Here is a 19,862-nt window from a genome sequence, read left to right as displayed (position 1 = left end):
GAAATGAATAAACACTTGGTGGGGATAGTATAAAGGTTGGCTTTGCACATTAGAGTCAATCAGAGCAGCAAAGAATTCCTCTCAAAAAGATTAGATGACATTCCACTGTGCTGTGATTCATATGTAATCTTGAATGCAACTGGCAGACCTTTTTTTCAGACAAAGCAACTAGATTTTTTAAAAATCATACTTATCCGTGTCTGCATTTAAAAGGCTCCGGTCAAAAGGTGGTAATGTCTGAATCATAGCAGCTTTGTTAGGGATTTCAGTGAAGTAGCATACTCTTTGCCTGGACTAATTTAATTTACAGAGGACCTTTTTTAGCGGCCAATTTCTTGGAATAAATTCCTCTTGCATTAAGTGAAACAGAAGGAGATGTTTCCACAAAGACTCATTCCCGAAATGGGTTTTAGGCAGACTTTAGTCAATGTTATTTGCTCCTTCCGGATAGTCGGATGTTAGTTTGATTTCCTTTTTGTAAATTTGACCTCCTTCTTGCAAATACTGACAGCAATTTGTGGCAAGTTCCAAAGGCTTTTGGATAGCTGAAAAGTACATTAATTATAGTACTCTTGATCACATAATCCTATCGGAGGATTAGGAGCACTATTTCTGAGGAAGTATGAACTTGACGTGACTTTACCAGCTTTTCATATCAAGCCTAGAAATCCCTCATGAGATTTTCAGTGTTAGTTTTGAAGATATGTCTTTTCATCTTCTGAAAACTTTATTTGTTATACTATCTGGTACATGTTTGAATCATCTGCAGGTTGAGTTGACACAAGGCTAATTCAGATGAAACAAAGCAAAGGGAGTCATAACAGACCCAACACTGACCTGTTTCCTGTCTTTAATTTACTACTTCCTCCTGTGGGGCCATACACCTGCATCGTGTTTACACAAGTCTTACAGTAAAATCAGTTTTGATCTTCTCTTGCTCTTGAACCGCCAGCTGTGCGGAATCTGATTTTCCCAACACAGACATAACACTGTTCTGAAAAAGCAATGAATGCATTGTTTTCATTCTATTTATCTGAATTTCTTGCTAGGACAGTGTCTTTCTGTCTGACATAGAAATTCATAATGAAAGAGAATTTACAATACATTAAAATATAAGGTTTGTCCCCTTTGGGTGTCCTTATACAATACCCCAACCACCTATTATTTTGTCTTTTCTTTCATAGTTTGCTAAACTAGTTTGACTGAATGACTGTATGACATAACCAAAATAATTTTCATGAATGATACCAACATGCCTCTAGAAAATGATGTAAGAACATTTATTTATTGAGAAGTTTGTTCTTCTTCTATCTAACGCATAATCAAATAGTGTATTTTGAACATGTTAGTGTATACTATTTTTTACACAGGGTGAATCTCCTCCTCTAAAATCCCTCTGCAAATCACCTTAGTCCTCTGGGAGGTAGCATTCTGCGGTCTGCTTTAGAGTAATACCGAGGCATGTCTTTGGAATTGATCATTTAACTTTTTTTCTCCGTCATGTTTTATCTCGGCCCAGCAGAGTGGCTCCGTGTCGCTATGGAAGGCTTTGTCGGTGAATTGAAATCCTTCAGTGCAGGTGTGGAAAGCGGAGTGGTGAAGAGGCTCCTTCACTCCTGCACGCCACAGATAACTTTAACATTTGACCACGTATTGTGCTCAGGCAGCTGGTCCTATAAAAGCGCCGGGCGATGCTTTCCTCCAAACAGATTCACATTTTTTGTTCTCGCATTACTTTGAGTTTTTTCAAAAAGGAGAGGAAACTCTTGAGAAGCAAATAAGATGGTGCGCAGGGTTCAGCTGCTGCACAGACCAGATTAATGAGCATTTCTTATCTGCAATCTGCTTATTTAAGTTGCTGGACGCTTCAGACAAATTGAACCGCTCGCTGGGTGGTGAAGTGAATTCCTAAGAAGACGCATTTTGTATTTACCTTCACTTGGTCAAGTTTGAAATGATTTTTAGACTGTGAGCAGTTTGCTATTTCTCAGATTTAGGTTATAACAAAGGGAGAGTTCTGGCACTCAAATGGCTTTATAGTGAATTGGTCAAGCTTGGAAATGAAAACATCCGCTGTCAGATGGATGGAAGTCAGACCTGTGCTGGCTGCCGCTACAAGAAGGAAAGATGAAGTGCCTGTGTGTTGATTTTGTGACTGGGTTATTGGTCACTCCTTCCTCCATTCGTGCCATTTCCTCCTTTATCCTCTTATCTGCCAAAAGTCTGTCAGCGCCTGCTGGATGTTTATGAAGTGCTTTCATGTTTCCTGAAGAAACTTTTAAATTCTAATTATAAACTCATTCCCCCCATGGAAACTTGACATTTTCACTCATCTCCCTGCCTGACCTTGCTATTGCTCTTACTGGTTACATACCCAACCAATGAACCATTTCTATGCAACCAACCAACCAATCCACACACACACACACGGCAAACCTCCACAAACCCCATCACCAATTCTCGTCTTCACACTGCAGCCATTTTCCGGAGCGATTCCAGCAGATAATGCTACCCACAAATCATCTGCTGGGTCGTGGAGCGCATGAAATTGATGTGCCTTCATTCTAAAACAATGGAAGGGCCTTATGAGGGGTCTCATGATGTCATAACTTTAGCAGCTGACAGGCAGCGCAGGTGTATTTTGGCCGCAGGACGGGCACAGGGCCAATGGAAAACCCAGCTGGGACAGCTTAATCAATCGCTGTATCGAGTGAGATGGCAAGACTGTGGTGTAAGCAGCCACCAGACATGCTCAATCACATTGTCCGTACTGAGCAAACTGACAGCTTTTACTTAGAAAAACAAGGCCTTCTTATCTCCCTGGAGTTGAGTAATGTTTCACTGTCTGTCTGTTAGTATCTCTCTGCATCCAGCAGCAACAAAACAGCCCAAACAATGAAAAAGACAAACTATCAAGACAACATAAAAAAACACAAAGAGACTAAAAAACAGAAATTACAAAGCTACATATTGAACAAATGGTGGACAAACCAACACGGTCAGATGCTATGATTATGCTAATTGCTTTTTAAATGCTACTTATAGTTCGTCGTACTCACTGTATCAACAAAAGCGGGGAAGAACATACAACAGAAGACATAATAAAACAGTTTTAATTTGTACCTAGAGATGGCACCGGTCTCAGGATACGAACATGATCACCCAGCTGCTCGCTCGCAATGACTTTTCTTGAATACAGAAATATTCCTGGTATGGTCTGGGCTGTGTGTGTTCTTGAAAATTCATGAAGGAGTAATATATGCACTACTACTCTCTTCTAATTAAGTCTGTTTCCAGCAGCATGAGGATGCTCTCGTTTTCTTACAGAGATTGAGTAATGACTTATTAATGTGGCCCTGAAAGTCTTTAATTTTCAGAGTTTTAAGGAGGAATTCCAAGTATTTGGACTATTTGAAATTAGGTGTCTTCTTTACCACCTTCTTTTAAAATAGACATTTAAAAAGTGTTGTCTACAATTCAAAATTCGAACTAAAATTTTAGGTTTAGGAGCTAAATATTTAACTTACTGATGACAATGTTAAGCGAGTTAGCTACAGCAGGAGCTTAGCAGTTTTCCACCACCAGTTTAACCACTGTCTAAAAGTCCAATAAGTCCACATTTGTACCGCCATGGTACTTACTCTGAAGAATGAGCTTAAAAAAGGTTCCTCTAAACATGGTTCAAGGAACTACAATAGTTCATAGTTGGTGCAAAATGGATAACAAAAAGGGTTCCAATGGTTCTTGAAACTATGAAAAAGTTCCTGCAGTCTGAAAACACTTTTGAGGCTTTACTCAAAAGCTAGCTCGTTTTGGTTAAGGTTTATGATGGCCAACAAACTAGCTTTATTTGGTACACGTCTCTCTTTTCTTAAGTGTGTTTTGCAGTTGGGAGGTATAAAACAAGCTAAACCTAAGTCCAGATTTATTAACAAAGAAATCATTTGTAGAACATAATTTTTCGTATTAAACCATGTGGTTCGTCATGAAATAATCTTGACCAACTCACAATGCCCAATATAAAGGTAATCTTTTATTTCTCTCAAAGTCAGAATAATTCAATATTTAGCAGTAGTTGGGTTTCATGACTCTTGGTGTCCTCCAAGAGTCTGATTCTAGTACGAGCCTACAAGAGTTGCTTGACTTTTTTTTTGAGAGATTGAGTGATGAATTATTCAGCTGGCAGAGTGAAATGACACCATAAATCTCTGCGAGTTTTTGAACTGTAAATGAGTGGGCTTGGCATCAGTGCAACTGCCATTCTGATTTGCATGCGTTAATCAAATTAAAACAAATGAACTGTATTTTTAAGAGGGAGAACTTTAACATTATCCATCTGACTGGTTACCTCTTTTAATTAATACCTTCTGCACTCGTTGACATTTTTCAAAGAGGGTGCAAGGGTTAAGCATACCTCCTGTATGAAAAGATTAAAACGCCACTTACAAGCCGAAAAGAGTTATGGATGACAAAGTCGCATGGCTTAATTGGAAATTGATTGACTTGGCCGTGTTACACCTGGTCTCATAACATTTCACATCCCTCAGACAGAGGGAGTTTGATGCACTTTGCAATACGCAGAATCTGGCCTTGCTTCGTGGATGAAGGAATGTTCCCTTAACATATCAAAGCCATCACTTGAGGTGGAGGTTATGTTTGCATGCTCAATATAGCTCTCTTAGATGTTAGTGGAGGGCAAAAAATATATTAACTATATATTTTTTTATTCAAGTTTTATGCGTCTATGCCCTGAAATTGATATTAATGAAAAAAAGCACTAGTGTCAAAAATCTGCTGCTCCTAAACAAAGATGGATGCTTAGTGTTTATTCTGCGCAGCCATTATTTTATCTTCTGCATGGTGTGCTATGCATAAGAATACAGAAGCATACACATTAATTGTACTCCAAGAACATGTTTTAAACACATGGGCCAGTTTACCAATTTTGCAGGCTGCCAATACAATATGAATTATTAAAAAAATGTCAACAGCATTCTGGTGTATACTGCAGGGGAAAGCAAGAAACATGCAGGACGCACAAGTTGATAACACAATTGGTAAACGTGGAGTTGTCAATGTTTGCAATTTGCATGCCCTCAAGTTGCTTTTTTTTTTTTTTTTAAATCTGACCGGGTATGTTCTAATTTAACCAGCTGTTTTGCAGTTTTCACACTCAATCAAAGATTGCAGTAAATTGAATTTCCAAAGTTGACTTTTGAAGGCAGATAATCTGCAGGGGGAAACTTTTAAAGTGTGTTGTGACCAAAATATTACATCTTCTAAACTTCATTAGCCAGAAGAACCAGGATCCAGTACTTGTTAAGCTACAGATTATGTAAATCTCTCCACTTTGGCAGACACCATATGGTTGAATGAGGCAACAGCTCTCAGCATGAACCCCTATGGTTAAACATAGAAGCAACAGCAAATGGCTTCCACCAAAATACACCAACTGTTTGGTCAAATGGAAAAACCCAGATGGTGTCAACTGATCTAGGATGTATTTCATCAAATTTGCAACATGAGATAATTGCCACTCGTTCTTTCTGATATTTCTGAATATTTTAACAGTGGAAAACAAACACCATATTTTGGGCTCATGTTCAAGCATTGGAGCAAATCGTTATAAACAACCATTTGGGAAAATAGATTTTCTCATCCATTCACAATCTGAATGTAGTTTGAGAAACAGCTCCTGGAGGTATTATTATTGGTTATTTGGGACCAATACCATGACTTAAATTATTCTCTACTGTGTCCAATGGAAACCATTTTGCCTAAAAGCTAAACAGTAAAAGAAAACCCAGAAGGATTTTTATGAGCTACTTGAACTTGGTTCAGTTGGTTGGCTGGACTTTTGATGAAATTGTCAACATAAAAAAGTTTGCAGTGTAAAAAGTTGGAGGAAAAAATGAAGCTTTCTTTTAGATTATGTAATGTACATATTAAATACATTTTTAGCATATTTGCCTTATTCTTGCCTTATTAGTGAATTGATGTTTTAACCAGTCAGACAACTCCACTTTTTCTCTTTACACAAACATCATATAGGAGTTTTAGATGAGGGTTTGCCTCAGAAGATAACCTCCAAATAGACCTAATATAGTTTGCAGTAAATAGATTTAACATCAAGCTTTAAAAGCATGAGTGGGCATGGCAGAGAGAGTCCATCTCTGTGATGGAGGGAAGGCATGCATGGCTGCTCAACAGGCTCCAGACAGAGCGCGATTGACAGGAGAAACGTGGAGGAAGGCAGACGGAGGAAACTCCTTCTCGTCTGGCTATGTACGTCAGCCAGGGTCACTGGTGCAGCTATCCTCAGATGTAGATGCAGCTAAGCACAGTGGCAGACAGACAGATGCACACACCTTTCCGAGAACACAGCACATCTCTGGCTGTCACATCAAAACCAAGGAGGTCAAGGCAGGTCAGAGTGGCAGAGCAGGAGCAGGCCGACAGCTTGTCAATGCTGTTGACAACCAGATGGATGAACCAATACTTCAGGGAGCTCCAGGTCTACGTTCCAGTTTTTTTTTATTATGGAATGCACTTTTGTACTTGGATTTTTACGAAATTGCTTCGACTGATTTGCAATTCATGTCAAGAGCATGTTGATGGTACTTTGAAACATTCCCTTATGCATTTAATTAAAATTCTATTCTATGATATCCTCATATTCTTCTTTCAATCAACAAACCAACTGTATTTGTACAGCAAGAACCCTAAACAGTATTTTTTATATAGTTTGTAAAAATGTCCTTTAACAGGTAGAAACCTTGAGCAGGACCAGAATCACTGGTGGAGAAGTCAATTGCTGAGATCAGGCTGGTTGAGAATATCAGAATTTCGGTGGACTGACTCATGCGATCAAGCTGGGCCAAAAAAGTTGAATGAAGCGAGAGAAGAATAGAACTGCATTCATTGGTCCGACAGTCATCTGCCAGAATCAGGCTAAGCAGAAAATGTGAAATAGAGAAAGAGACCAAAAATAAATCTGTCTGCAAAGTGTCCCAGCTCCCAGCTCTCCGTCAAAGCCACGGATCTATATGTGCTGTGTTATTGGTCTTGGTTGGCTCCAGCTGGCACATTCATTTGTCACCGCTGTATGTCTTGGAGCAGAATCTGATCCCAGAGTCAACATTAACATGGCTTTTCTGGGGCAGTGGCTTCATTATTGAGCCCGGGCATGGTGAAGCAGACCATTACTGCTCTGGAAGTGAGAGAGGCCGAACACGGAGAGAGGGGAGGGAAAATGGAAAGATTGGAAGATCGAGAATATAGGATAAGGAGAATGATAGAGAAGGAAAAGGGACTGAAAGGGGGATGCGACAAAGGAGAAAAAGAAGTGAACCAATAAATCACCAGCACAAAGATAATTGGACAAGCTGCACTCAAGGGACGGTTGCAACACCATGAAAAGTGACACTGTGGTTAGCAATTAACTCCAAGAGGAAGAATTGGAATTTAGTTCCCTTTGGATTAATTTCAAGAATGTGATACCTGACAAGTCGGTCGATATAATGAATCTGTTGGGCCGCAATAATCATAATCATCATTTAACTTGGATGATGGCACCAGTGTCTAGGGAGCAAATGTCTGGATCTGAATAAGCAGAAATACATCAAATATGAGATGAAGGTAGATTCTGACACCTAATGATCCAAAGCAATCAACGTGTTCTGCTATGACAGGTCTGTCTTGTGTTCAATATTTGTGGTTCTCCACACCTTTGGAGCTCTTGTAGAGAGGTGCTATCCTTTTCTTGTTAGCTAAATGCTCCCACTTTAAGTCTGTTAGTATTGCAAAGAAAGTTAAGTTAACTGCAAGGACACTCGGGCTCCTGAACGGAGGTCGTTCGACAAGGCCGTAATTAACCCGAACGCCACAATCCCATTCTTACAGATGAGTCATTTAAAGATAGGATCGAACAAATGCAAGACTTGTCTTGATTTATCTACAAAAAGTCTTGTATTCTCTAATAAGGAGGTTTGTGTGGAGATGTAGAACTTTCTTTGTTCACTCAGTTGAGTAAGAAAAAAAGACATTGAAGAGGGTCTTTCAAGTGTTTAAGTACTGTGCTGAAACAGAATGTCAATGTCACATTATGGTCTCTTTAGTCTTTGATTTATTGTATTTGCATCTTTTGATGTCAAGGTTGACATTGGGGGAATGACAGGAAATAAGGAAAGTTAGATCCTGGGAGGACATGCCGCAAGATTTTTTTTTGTTCAACTCTGAAATAGCTTAAATGAAAAATAGACTTCTCCTTAATCACTCTGCTTAGTGCAGCTGAAACAAACATGCCACTGTTTTGCATTACACCTTAGTGATTGTAGCCTCTGATTGTAGCAAACTGGTTGACCTTTCTAGAACACCTGGTTCTTTAATTGTGTCCTATTTGGGATTCAGAGAATAGCTGAGGAATAGGTCTTTAAATAAGATAAACAAGACTGTTTGCTCATTGCAATAGATGAGGCGAGATTCTACAAATGCCTTGGGTTTCAATGATATTTCATAGTTATTTTCATTTCCATAAATGCATTTTATTTTAAATAAACTGGCTTTTTCCTCAATATATAGTGCTTAACACACTTGAATATTTGTCTCCCTGGCTTAATGTTAGTTACTATTCTCTACACATCATTTAAAGGTACATTGTTTTTAATTTATGCATCTTGGCAAAGTGTTTTGGCACAGCAGTAGGCCTACACTCCCAAACCTAGTGAAGGCTAAATTGTCAATTATTTCCCTAATAAAAACTCAAGGATTTTATAAAGTGACAAACCAAAAACGTGAATGTTGAAGTGCTGTTTTAAAACATCCGATACTTGAGGGTTTTTTTGGCACAAAGCTTATCAGTTTGACATGCTGTGCCAATTGATAGTCCTGTTCCGTCCTCCATGCTAAACGCTTCCAATTATCAGGTGACAGGGGAATGAGACCTCACTGATTTAGCCATGTTGGGCTGTATCGATCTGGCTGGAAAAACTGTGTAAAATTGGAGAGAAGTGGGATGACCTTGTCTCTTGTACTCCTCTCTTGATTGACAAAGAAAGTAGAGACAGCAGGAGAGCTGTACCTGCATAGCAATGCTTTAGTTTTAGCCCCCAGGTTCTTCTGCCAGAATGTGTGTGTTTGAAACGCAGTGGAATAAAAGTTGGTGGGTCTCTTCAGTCTTCTTAAAAGTGACATGTTGGAAAGGTAAATCTGGAGAGAATATAACTTTAAGAGGGTATTAAATCGACTGAACATTTCTTAGGGCGTTTTCACACCAACAGTCCTTTCCTGCTGTCCGAGTCATGGACCTCTTTGTTATAAAAGTTGCACAATTACCTCAACGTTGGTCTGTGTTCACACTGGGACAATTACAAGTGGATCAACATGTGTGATATAAGAGAAAAATGCTCTCAACTCAATCAGAACTTGAGTAGACAATCCTGAAAAAAAAGCAAAAACGCAACATATCAAGTAGAATTTCATTGGCTACAAGACAGGTCTGCCATCGGCATAGTCCCCTCGAATTGGCCGGGTTGTCATACATCAGAACAGAGGCAGATAGTTCCTTTCTCTGATTGGCCATTATAGGCTGGGAGCAAAAGAATGGAAGGTCCTAATTGGCCTGATGATTTGTTTTTGAAAGGTCAGAGTGCGACTGCCTTTTGGACTCATCTCAACTAAAATTTAAACTCAAAAATATAAAATATTTCAGAACTTGGGAGAAAGTACTTCTCTTTTTGCTGTGTCTTTAAGTTCTCCAATATGATCAGACATGTCTTGTCTCTGCTTTGACTGCTCTGTTTGTGAGCGGCCTGTCAAAAGGGCCATCAGAGAGTGTGAACATGGAAGGGGGGGGCGTTTGCCCCACACTGTGAATCTATCCCGCAGTCTGTTTGTGCTCCACTGACACAGTGTAGTCTCTGGACTCTGTCGGCAGTCCTGTTCCTGTCAACTCAAATAACAGCATTTCAGATGGGCTCCCCTGCTCTGACACGACTCAGGCCGGCTCATGGGGAGGCCGGAGAGGCTGAAAAAACGTTGGAAAAATGTGCAGAACTCGACCGTGTGTCGGCTGCAGAATGCAAAGAAGAATCCCGAGAAGTTCCAACAACCCACAAGGCAAGCTCGGATAGAAATTCTAGAAGTGCTCACTTTCCTTCTTGCTGGCCTTTCTTTCAAATGTCAAATCATTCACCTGGAACGCGTTACACGGACCTTCAGGGATCTTCTTTGAGAATGTCAAACTGGACCATGAAACTGTTCAAAGCTTTGGCTGAAGCACAACGTCCACTTCTTTCACTGGTCATAGAGACGCCGTAGGGTGGGAAGTGAGGCACCCTGATCTCAGAAGAATCGGTCACGCTGTGCATTTCATGGCAAGTAATCTAAGTCTGTGTTTGTCTCCTAAATGACCCCGGTCATGTTTATCCTCGTGATCCTGTTTCCTGTGCAACTTGGAATAATACCATACATTTGAAAGTAATTTCCTCTAACGCTCCCCAAGGCACTGCAAAAAAACAGAACGGTTGTGATTTCTTTCGGACAAGAACATCAACTGATACAAGAGACAAGACAGTGGAATTTACTACCATCATCTGGGTTATGTCTCAAGTTTACTTTTTAACAGAGTCGACAAGAGTCTATAAATTCAACCTGCTGCCCACGTAAAAAGAAGCTACAGTTTACAATCATCCCGGCATTAAAAGAAACAGGCGGATCCCAGTTACACCGACGGTGATAAACAAGTCTTCTCTTGCAAAAGAGTGAAAATAAGCCAAGACCCAAGTCAGAATCCAATGGCAATAATGATGACTAGACATAATAATACTGGTTCAGGATGGGTGGAATCGTTTGCCCCCCGATTCTTCCAAACGCTTAAAAGCCTCAGTCAGTGCTGCATAGTGTCTCTCCAGGCAAAGAGAGGATCATGTTTACCTTTGGATTTGATCTGCAGAATCCAGGGTCAGGACTCGTTTATCTGTTGAGTGTGTACACAGTATTGAGCTTTGTGTCAAGTCCGTCAGTCTCGAAAGCAACTCTATTTCAGCCGTGAAACAACATGTCCTACTTCTTGCTAGGAATGTAAAGAGGAGGATAATTGACACACTTTTGGGCAATTTGCAGACTACCTGGGCATTTCTTTTTTTCTGTGATTGTCATCCGTGCACAGAGAAAATTCTCGAAGCCTCAGGAGAAAAAAACCCCCCTCAAGCTATTTCAGAAATTGCTTCTTTAAATTACAGATTATTAAAATTTTTGCAGAGAGAAAAGTGCAAGTTCTTGTGGTTTGTACAGCCTTCCTTTTATTGCACAGAGTAAGGAATTGAATATCCTGTCACTGCCCCCACGGAGAGATAGCTTTCATTGTGAAATGAACTGAGGGTGTCTCTGGCGTTCCAATTTTTCTGGCGGTTTCGGGTTAATGGACTCGTGTTGGCCACAAGAGATCCAAGTTCTCCGATTCTTAGGAAAGCCCAGGGACACATAATGCTAACAGAGAATAATGATGAAGAGTGTAAACACTGAAAGCAATAAAGCGCCAATTCATCATTACTAAGCATGTCTGTAATCTGATAGATGAAAGTAATTTGTTACACAATTACACAATGTTTTAAAGTACGAAGTACAGGAATTGTCAAGCCAAAGGGACAACTCTGAAACAGAGTCAAATTTCTAGGTTCAGAAAAATAACATCACAAATCCATGTACAAATAATTGTTTTAGTTAGTTTTTATTTGTTTTTTTTAAATCGAATTTGCTTAAAAATTCAACTTTCAACAACATAGTTTTAAATGGATAATACAGCAGCTTGTTTAAAGTGGTTTGGTTGGCAGATTTTGCCTTTCCAGCTCTTTTCACATTGACGTCTTGGTTCCAAATTACGTCAACAGGACAGCGCCCTTCGCATGGACATTTTGGCTTCACTTTCCAAAACCAATCGGACTCCCACCTTATACATCCACTGCTTGTTGAGAAAATTTCAATCGTAAGTAAAGCGAATTATAAAACAGACCAACAAACTGTATCAGGGCAGAACCACATAAAGACAAGCGGGCTGTGATTTATTATTGACATCAAGTACATGGTGCCTCCATTTGGCCAGCATTTCTGTTTATCAGCTTCAGGCAGGTCTGTAATTAGGACAGCAATACCTTCAGGAGTACAGTTTGACTTTTATTGCCCATTCAAACAGAAGTCAGCCTGCCAACAGCTCATTGACTTGCACTTAAAAGTGGCTGGATTAACACTTTACAGTATGTGTGATGCATTTGAAGCAGCAGTTTAATGCGTGGAAAATCTGAAAAACCCCTCAACTGGATATTCTAGCTCATGCATATGCGTCTATATCTCGGGTTTGGGCAATTTCTGCTTTCATTAAAATTCCTCGAGCATTCCCTTTGGCCTTATTTGTCATGTCTAAATGATTTTAAGCTTCTTTCACATCTGCTATGGCTGAAATGAGGAGAATATGTCCGAAACGAACAGAAAAAGAACAATCTCTGACTTTGTAAACTTTTGCGTTTGCAGTGCTCCTCATGTTGGCTAATTGCTTGTTAGTGCTCCTGGCCCATAGGAAGAAAAAGTCACACGGCTACTTAAAAAAAAAAAAACACCCACACAAGCAGCATCTGCAGCAGCACAGGGAGATATTAAGTCGCCCTGCCATGTTGGCGCCTTTTGCAGGAAGTTGTCGGTTCCCCCCTGCTGCTAAAGAAGCAGCACGAAAATTAGATAGGAAAAGTAATTTCCCTCCTACTTACTGTCTTATTGTTTTTATCTACATCACCAAACTCTTTTCCAACTGTGTGAAAAGTGGAGGTCAGAGGGAAAGTTGGATACTGGCATTTTTTTTGTCTTACAATCTGCCATCACAGAGGAATTAGGGCCTGCTGGCAATTACAATAACCCGTCCCCGCCAAGGTCCGATGAGAGCAGTCGGGCACGCTGAATGTTTTATGGAGCCAGTGATAACGGCAGAGCCAAAGCTTGAAGTAGTCAGCTGGAATTATCTGCTGCTAAGGCTTACAGTAATTAAGAACGGGGGGACGGCAGCCCGGCGCAGTCGCTTGATGAGAGGCAGGACTGAGGAACACCTGAGGCTTTTGGAGAGCAGAGCACATTCGAAAAGGAATCTCCAGAGATATTTACAGGGTAAATCCACAACTGCTGCTGCTCCTGCTGCTGTTCAGATTTCCACAATGTAAAAAAAAAAAAAAGTTTTAGTCTTTCTGTTTGTGGAGTGAGGTTGTGGAACAGTTTGGGTGAGGAGGTCAAGGAATGTCCAAGCATGACCCAGTTTAAACACATGGTTTTCACAAGGTACAAGGAGGAAGAGGGACTTCAATAATGTTTTTTTTGGTTTGTTTTGATAATTTATTTATATTTGTTTATTTACTCTATTTATTTTGTATCTATAAATATGTATACAGGAGTTGCTAATTAAGTAGTGGAGAGGGGATAGGTTTAAATAAGCTTATGCTTCTTCCTGCTCCTTTTCAGACATGTTGAGTTCTTATTAATATTGTTGATGTGACTATTCTGGTTTATTTGTTTGTCTGTTTTTCAGTTTACTTTATTGTGTTAGCAAAATTTGAGAACAGAACAGCACTATGACTGAAATGGAATGTTGTAGTATAATGGCGTGAAATAGAGGACACGAGAAAAACATTCTGAGTTCAAGTTAACGAGGACAATTTACAACCAGCTTCATTTAAATAAAGAGAGGAAATATTGTTCAGTAATATGCCAAAAAAAAAAAAGATGGCTTCTTTGTGCCGTTGTGAAAAGGCAAGGTTACACATCATGTTCTGCCATTCAGTGCTTCGAAAATGTAAACAAATCGTAATTTTCCATTTCTGATTGCAATTCAGCATCACCATGGTTACCAGCTTTGGGAGCAGCCCACCTGAAGAGTGTCTTTGATTTGACACAGATAATGATGTGCGTCGTTGCCGTCCCCAGTGTTTTATTTCAGTCATAAAACTGAACAGGTGCTACTGTTAGATGCATGTCAGGTCAACTCATGATATTAAACTGCTTATATTCTTTATGGAAAAATGTCCTGCTCGTGGAAATCCACTTCATGTTAAGGTGATGAAACTTGTGTTGGCAAATTTCCTGAGGACATTCGTATCAGACCATTTTCATTCTGAATCGTTTCATCAACTTGTATTATCTGAATGTTTCAGTAAAAATTCTTGATTTTTAAATTTGGCATTCGCAGTCCAATGTTGTTTAAATTTTGTAAGCTTCTAAAATGATCTCTGATAGAATTTGTGGTTGAAATCCCACAATTTAAATACTTTTAATCGATGTCCTCTGGTCTTATGTGCAAATCGATTTATTTATTTATTTTTTTAGCAGAAATCAACTAAGATTCCACAGTACGCCAACACTGAACCACCAAAAAAGCCAACAAACAACATTAGCAGCTAGCTCGCAGAGTATCTAAAAGTGAAAAAGCATTACAAGAAAGTAAGCCAAAGGAAGAGTGATTACAGGACTTCAATCTGCCAGGCAAGGAAAACAACTTGATAACATTTAATGTTCAGAATTTAGCTGCTGCCGTGTGCTAGCAAATTGGTCATCAACAGTTCATTTCTGCTGCCCCCAAGTGGCAGCAAAAGCAAGAGTCCAATACCCTACAGCACTGCTCAAACCTCGAGTGAGACTTATAGTACAATATTTTTCTCCAACATTTTTTATTAGCTGAGTTTTTGGTTCATGTCCTGGCTGTCAATCACCACTTGGAGCTCAGCTGTAATCACCGCAAACACTTAAATGCAACACTTCACTCTCATGACTTTCAAATGTCAGAGTCCACGCTGACTACAGACTTCAAGGAGCTGCTGAATTTTCCTCAAAGAATAGACTTTATGAGCAATTACAGGCTGACTGGATCCATCTGCATGTTGATGAAAAACGCTGACACAATGCTGTAAGTAGTGCTTAGTCCATTGATTCCGAGTCTTTTGTTACAAATGCAATTACACCGGTTTGTTTCGTCCCACTCTCTCTGTTTGCCAGATAATGACCTTAAGGAGGAATCCCCCCCCTCCTATCTCTTTCAGTCAATGCCTCTTGTTGAGGTTGTTTAATAGCACTTCATATTGTGAAGCTCTGCAATCACTTAGGATCTGATAAGACGAACAGCTAAAGGCTACACCAGCCATTTGTCCAACTACTGTAGCTGAAGGTGCAGCATTAACATCTAGACACTAATCTGCATGGACATTAAAAAACCCTATTTTAGATGCTTCAATGAGACAAATGCACCCCCACCCCTTTTTCATGCAATGAACATTATGTAAAACCTCTTTTCATCCTTTCCACAAAATGTCCACACATAACCAGCGCCAATCTAGTGTTTCTGCAAAATCACACCTTCCTTCAACACCCTAGTAGATCCTGCACAAACTTTCCAGCTCAGCCACTATGTGCAAAATAGCCTTTTAATTGCGTCAAATGAAAATAAATAATTGTGTAATGACAAAAAAAAAGGAACTCGATAGGAGCAGAAGATCAGTGCAAATAGAGGAGCCTACTGCGGTTGAAAGCGTGATAATTAGACATTCCTTTCTAAGCGCGCCAGCTACACAGATTCACTAATGTGCACTGTGCAGCCGCTCTACAACAGAGGAGCTTATGTCCGTGGAATGAGGCATCCCTGCGGCTAAATTTAACTTTTCAAAAAAAAAGCAAAGACCTTGCTTCTAACGGTGTTCTCCACCTCTGCCAAAAATGCACATTTATGAATATGTGTGCAATGTGAATTCGTGAAGGAAGATACAGCAGGAGCCTCTTCCTTCACACTTTGCTCCTCTGAAGTGTGACCAACAAATATTACCATTTAGGCTTTCGCATGCGTGTCAGTGGTTAACGCCAATGTGATCACGTCAACATGAAGGAGAAATCAGAAAACTCTCAGTTGAATCAAATCTATCCATGCCGCCTTGTTTTCACCACAGGGGGCTCTCAGCATCCAAAAATGTGTTATTCTCTACTAAAGCGTGGAAATTCTTTGATACATTTGAACGATTATGGTCCCTATGGGCGTTAGCTCTCCCCCATCAGTATCGACTGACATGCCGATCTGCAATGTTCATGCAGAATCGGCCAAGCTGGCCAAGCAAATCAATGAAAGCTATAATTTGCTATCATAGTAAAACTCACTGACAGCTCCAGTAAAAAAAGAAAGAAAGGAAAAGCCGCTATAGTATAGTATCCGCAACTCTAATGTGATATCAATAGATTCAGAGCAGGATATTGGAGGGAATTGAGTCGGGGGGGGGGGGCATATGTCTGACCTCGGTAAACCTCAGAGGGGCGAGAGGTATTGGAAAAGCTGTCAGTTAACTGTTCAGTCGCAGTGTATCAAAAGCTCCTCCATCTACATGAGGGCGTCGCACATTCAGGATGAGGACGGGAAAAAAAGAGGGCAACAAGTGTGAGAAACTTCTTCAAAGTTGCACAGGGCAATGATGCAATGTGTTGGAAAGTTTGGTTTCATGTATGATCCAGAATCATTGATATGGATGTCAAATGTTGTAAAAAGGGACGGTTAACTTCTCCTTCACACACATCTATTTAAATGTATTCCAACATGGCAGTGCTAAAAAATGGGGTGTTTCTCCAGATTTTGATCTGCCATTCATATTCCCACCAATATGCAGATAAAAATCTGAGTTTTTTTCCTTTGAGAATTGAATTTGAATAGGTTAATTTTTACATGTATTTGAACCTGTAAAAAGTTCTTAAATTGATTGCATTTGATATTTTTTAGGATTCTGTGAAAGGGATATTTGTGGCCCTATACATTTCTTATATCGCCTAATAAGCTGTCAAGTTTCCATATCTGCAGGCAAACTAATGGCGAAGGTTCAAAAAATGCTACTTTTATACATTAGACATTTGTTATCTTTTGATAGAAACACATCGCTCACAACAAGGCGACACACACAAGCTCTTCAAGTCTTCACTTATTTTCAAAACAGCATCATAAGGCGACTGATGGAAACTTTGTAATGGCTTCCAGACACAAGCAAAATGCAAAACCCTCTCCCTTTTTCTCTCCCGACTCAAAACTCAAAATTGAAGTCATGCATGAATGTGGAAAAAGACCCCCAAAAAACAGCATTAACCTACCAGGCGACAATAACAGATATACTAAAGTCTAGGTCAGTCGTTTTTCTTGTTCACCTGCCATCTCTTTCAAACAAAAACTAATTACAGCCTGAGACTTAATCAAGGTCAATCCACAGCACTCACGATGCAAGACGAAATATCAAATCTCTGCACATGGCAGCTGCAGATGAGGCGTATCTGCAGGATTATTTGGGATCTGTCTCTAAATATGCGAGTAATTATTCCACAGATGAAGCAAACAGTTATAGAAATAAAGACAACATATCATTATGTCCTATAATCCACATGGGCTCCATCTCCTATGTTCCATAATTAGCAGGTATAAGCAGCAGGGTCCTTTTGTAAGCCTCATTCAAACACAGCCACAACACCTGGCATTCACAGATTTTCCTTTGCTGAAAACAAGTGATAATGACTTTCCAATGTGTTGGATTCACAAGCTCCACTTACAACTACAAAACCTCTCTTGTTAATGCCAAGGTGAAGCCAAAACCTGAAAACTAGAACCTGCCTCCATCCATCACAAGAAGTACTTTGTTTTGCACTGGCATATCCAAACCATGATGGGAAAAGTACAGCCGATGTGTCTTCCCTTTGTGTTTACATAAAAGGATTAAGCTATTGATTGTTGTGTTTTCTCAGATAAATTGGCCATCCAGCCTAAAAATTGCGCAAAAGAAGCTTGATTAATCACAGCGTTACCTTCAGGATAACGCGTCCTCCCGTGGATGTGTAGCCAGAGACCTCGCTGCACGTCACTCCGAGCATGATTTGAGAGATCAAGTGCGCGTAAAGCATCTCATCCATAAGCCCAGCCGTGACACAGTCCGACACAAACCAGCCGGAGACTGTCTTCTCTGATCCCTGCGTCGCGCTTTTACGCACGTAGGCTGCGCTTGGGAGGCGAAAACGCGTCTCATTCTAAAATGGGATTGGAGATCTCAATGTGGACATACCGGCGTCGGACAATTAGTTTAACGACTGAAAACCCAGGAATCACAATGGTCGCATAAAACACCGATTTTACCACCAGACTGTGGTTGGAAACACGCAGGAAATCATGACTGCTCGATCGACAGCAGAGGAGCTCCCAAGCGGAAGCAGACACACGATCATGTTTCACCACTTTTAAGTAAGCACAGATGAAATATCAGCGAAGAAAGACAGAAAGAGTAACCTGCTGTACTCTGAGGCAGGAATGAGCGGAGACGGAGGACGCTTTTAGCCATTGCGCATTAGAGTGCCATCGGCGCACATTTTACTGGTAAACCGTTTCTTCAGATCAACGTTGTTTATCAAATCGTTTGAAACAGATGTGCTTAATGACTGAGAATATAAAGAATGACAGACTATTTAATTAGATGAATGTGGAGCCAGAGCGCGATCTGTTGTCAGTGGTTGGACATATTTGGCTAAAAAATAAGCCCATGGTGGTCCTCATTAAACGATCAACCCTGACAATATGACACTGAGGCTGTTTTCTCTTGACGATAATCGGAAAATAACACGAGATAAATCACTAATAAGTTTCCATCTTCATCTAAGTTGCGCCATTTGGCACGAGGAGCTGTGGATGAAGCCTGACAAATAAATACGACGTCGCTTTGCTCATCATGCAAAGCTCCCACAGGAGGAGAAATTGGTTAGCCTGATTTGAACACGTTATTTTAACTGATGGCATCTCGTCTTTGTCCTCATAAACTCCGACTTTGGTTGATTGTTCTTTGTTAAATCTCCGTACAAGTTAAGCCACACGTATTCATCGCAGCAGAACTTTGAATGTTTTGTATCAAAGACAAAAAGACACACTCACTTACGCGACCGAGTTTCTATATTTCGCCTTTTACGCGCTGATGGGTCATGATTACAGGTGTCGACATTGATGAATGAGCAACCGGGTGGTTTTAGGGGCACATCCCCACATCACAAAAGTCCCAGGTTCGATTGCTGGCCATAACAAGTCCCTCTTTGTTGGACTTGTCGCTCGCTCAGTCACTGTGGAGAAGACCTTCTATCTCCTGGTGTCAAAGAGCTGCTTGAGAAATATAGATTCCTTCTGGTTTTATCAGAGTAAAACACGCTACAGTTCACACGTGAAGGGGGGAGAAAAAAGATGATCGGGATTTACCTGCTGTCATTCTGTCATGGTGGTGGCGTCTTTTGGTCCGCTTCATCGCACCGTGGCTGCATGTCTGAGGACATGCTTCTGGAGACAGGCTTTGGAGACGAGAAGCGCCTCGGCTGCAAGAGAGAAAGTCGGGAGGTGGGGGGGAGTGAGAGTGCGTGTGTGTAAGTGTGTGTATGTGTTGTGTGGGGGGGGGGGGGGGGGGGGGGGGATTGAGAGAGAGAGGGAGGGACACAGTGAGAAAGCCATAAGAAGTAGGCAGGGATTTTTTTGACGATAATGATTGTCGTTAATTTGCTTTTTTTTTTATTCGATAAAAACAACCTGAATGTTTCGCACGGAGTCCAACAAAACCTGTTTTAAAAATACCCATAATGTCCACAAAATGTAGGAATGCTTAGCTAACACATCAAATCAGCAGGATGAGACGCATTCCACCAATTTCAATTCAATCGCATGCTTAGCTTAGGACACAAGGCACTGCCTATTTTTTTTACATGTTCTTACATTTTGTGGACTTTGTAGAGTAAAAAGTTGTTTTTTTGTGGAAGGGAACTTTTAAACCTTTGAGCTGATAGTTCCACTTCCATTCAGA

General features: G+C 40.4%; 1 protein-coding gene across 3 annotated transcripts in view; it reads right to left on the bottom strand.

The window, feature by feature from the left end:
• chrm2a (cholinergic receptor, muscarinic 2a) overlaps nucleotides 1–19,404 on the bottom strand; it is a 67,263-nt gene extending 47,859 nt beyond the window's left edge. For 2 of the 3 annotated variants that reach the window (XM_079335300.1, XM_079335302.1), the window contains exon 1: nucleotides 19,271–19,404. The gene's annotated coding sequence lies outside the window, so the exon portion shown is untranslated. Of the gene's footprint in view, nucleotides 1–17,844; nucleotides 18,259–19,270 lie in introns of those variants that run through there. The other variant, XM_079335301.1, reaches the window with a different exon arrangement.
• Between the last annotated feature and the right edge of the window lie 458 nt (nucleotides 19,405–19,862).

The sequence above is a fragment of the Symphodus melops genome (genome assembly GCF_947650265.1).
Source record: "Symphodus melops genome assembly, chromosome: 22".
Lineage (NCBI taxonomy): Eukaryota > Metazoa > Chordata > Actinopteri > Labriformes > Labridae > Symphodus > Symphodus melops.
Note: the sequence above shows the minus strand (reverse complement) of the source record. Positions and strands in the feature narration are given on the sequence as shown.